General features: G+C 39.3%; 1 protein-coding gene across 1 annotated transcript in view; it reads right to left on the bottom strand.

The window, feature by feature from the left end:
- Positions 1-2,609, bottom strand: part of LOC103679222 (eukaryotic translation initiation factor 2 subunit 3, Y-linked) — a gene marked incomplete at its 5' end in the record, with an annotated part of 21,485 nt that overhangs the window by 945 nt on the left and 17,931 nt on the right.

A 2,609-nucleotide genomic window follows, 5' to 3' on the forward strand; every position in this document is an offset into this window, starting at 1 on the left:
CTAGAACATATAGTCAGTGAACAGATTACTTTTTAATTTTTTTTTAAGATTTTATTTATTTATTTGTCAAAGAGATAGAGAGCGAGAGCCCAAGCATCGGGAGCGGCAGTCAGAGAGAGAAGCAGGCTCCCCACTGAGCAGGGAGCCCGAAGTGGGGCTGGATTCCAGAACCCTGGGAACATGACCTGAGCGAAAGGCAGACACTTCACCGATTGAGCTAGCCAGGAGCTCCCAGATTACTTTTTAAAAAAAGATTTATTTATTTACTTCGGAGATAACGAGACAGAAAGAGCAAAATGGAGGGGGACAGTGGGAGAGGGAGAGTCTTAAGCAGACTCCGCTGAGTGTGGAGTCCAACATGGGGCTCAATCTCACAGCCCTGAATTGAAATGAAGAGTCAGACACAATACACTGTGCTACCCAGGCGCCCCAGGTTACTTTTTAAAAAAAGTAATCTCTATGATCAACGTCATGACCCCAAGATCAAGAGCCTCATGCTCTGCCAACTGAGCCAGCCAGGCCCCCAACATATTACTCTTAATAGCAGAAGAACAAAGTCTGCTCTGCTCAATGATCAAATTGGACTGGTAACTCACCTTTAGCTTCTAGAACCAAACCCATCTAAATATAAACTACAATCATAAATAATATATGGGGAGGAGGAAACATCAATATGGAGGTGTTGAGGTGGTCCTTGTTCATCCACAGAAACACTGAGTAAATAATGTACTGTCGTGGATCTGTAGCAACCAAGCAAATGCCTAACCAAGACAGTGACACTCAAAATGAAGGAAATTTGGTGCCAATTTTCTTACCCAGTGTGGCACACCCAAGAAGAAGCCAACAAAGCCAGTTTCTCCCAAAATTATAGGGGAAGAGCAGAACTTATTTTCAAAGTTCTGGCTTGTCTTTGGGTGCGCAACGAACTAATTTGTGTTCTCTCTCAGAGTGCTAAGAGAATTGTGGCACAGTTGTGTATCGGGTTAGAGACACCTAAGCCACGGTTTCGGAGCAGAATGAGTGAAGACTTCACAGAGACTACAAAATGCCTGGAGGGAAAAGACTATGAGCAGAGGAATATAGTGAAATACACTCAGAAAGAAAAAGGATGACCTTCAAGAAACTTAAGACATTTAAAGTGGCTGTGGATATTGGAGAATTGGGTGAAAGAACACACATAGCTTTAGAAAAGATGCTAACACAGAAAAGGCATCAGAATACCATAAGCCTTGATAATTGGTTGATTACTGAAAGTCTTTTCTTACAAGAAGCCAGTCTGCAAAGTCTGACAGAGGTGGCTTTTTTTTTCAAATCCCCAATTTAAAAATAAATTTTTAAAAAGTTTACTTAAGACCACAAAACAAAGATACAGAGAAATAAGGAAAAGGATTGTTGCAGTCTGCTTTGTTTACTCATCTAGTGACTTTTTCGATTATCCTCATATTTTTCAGCTCCAAAATGTGTTTAGTTTTCAATTTTTTATTTTTATTTTTTAACATTACTTATTTGAGAGAGAGAGAAAACACAAGCAGGGGGAGCAGCAGAGGGAGAGGGGGAAACAGACTCCCCGCTGAGCAGGGAGACTGACGCAGGACTCTATCGTAGGACCTGGGAGCTGAAGGCAGATGCCTTAACTGACTGAGCCACCCAGGCACCTCTGTTTACTTTTTAAAATAAACTTTGTCTCTGTAATTCCCATTGTTTAATATATTATTTTCCTTCTTTCCTTTAGATTCTGTTCTCCTTCAGCTCTTATTTAAGACAGTTGTTTTAAAATCTTTCTCAAGTAAGACTAAGACTTGTGCTTATTTAGGGATGGCTCCTAGATATTTATTTTGTTCTTTTGAATAGCTCATTTTTATGTTTCCCTGCATCTTTAAAAATGTACCTGAAGAACTGATGACTGAAATTTTCCCGAAACTGAGCAAAGAAATGAAGAGATAAATTCAAGAAGCTCATAAAACTCCAACTAGGATAAACCCAAAGAGAAGCACACCAAGACACATTGTGATCAACCATCTGAAGTCAAGCAGAAGAAGGACCGAAAGCAGCAAGAGAAAAAAAAAAGTAAATATATGTAAGAGAGTTTCCATAAGATTATCAGCGGATTTTCCAGCATAAATCTTTAGGCCAAAGAACGGCAGGCTGATATATTCAAAATGTTTAAAGAAAAGACTATCAAACAAGAACACTGCACCTAGAAAATTAATTTCAATAATGAAGGAAATAGGGGTGCCTGGATGGCTCAGTCAGCTAAGCATCTGCCTTCAACTCAGGTCATGATGCCAGGCTCCTGGGATCAAGCCCCACCTTGGGCTCCCTGCTCAGTGGGGGGCCTGCTTCTCCCTCTCCCTCTGCTGCTCCCCCTGTTCTATTCTCTCTCTCTCTCTCAAATAAAGAAATAAAATGTTAAAAAAAATGAAGAAAATAAACAATTTGAAAAGAAAGAAAAGTTGAGTGAATTATCACTAGAACTATTATTTAATTCTGGTGCACAGAATTGAAATGACAAAAACATTAAAAGTAGTAATAAATGTACATTAGTAAGTATACAACAAGTAGAAGTATAAAACTTTAAGATGTTATATGTAATGTGATCCTCACAAAAG

The sequence above is a fragment of the Ursus maritimus genome (genome assembly GCF_017311325.1).
Source record: "Ursus maritimus isolate PB19 chromosome Y unlocalized genomic scaffold, ASM1731132v1 scaffold_Y3, whole genome shotgun sequence".
Classification (NCBI taxonomy): domain Eukaryota; kingdom Metazoa; phylum Chordata; class Mammalia; order Carnivora; family Ursidae; genus Ursus; species Ursus maritimus.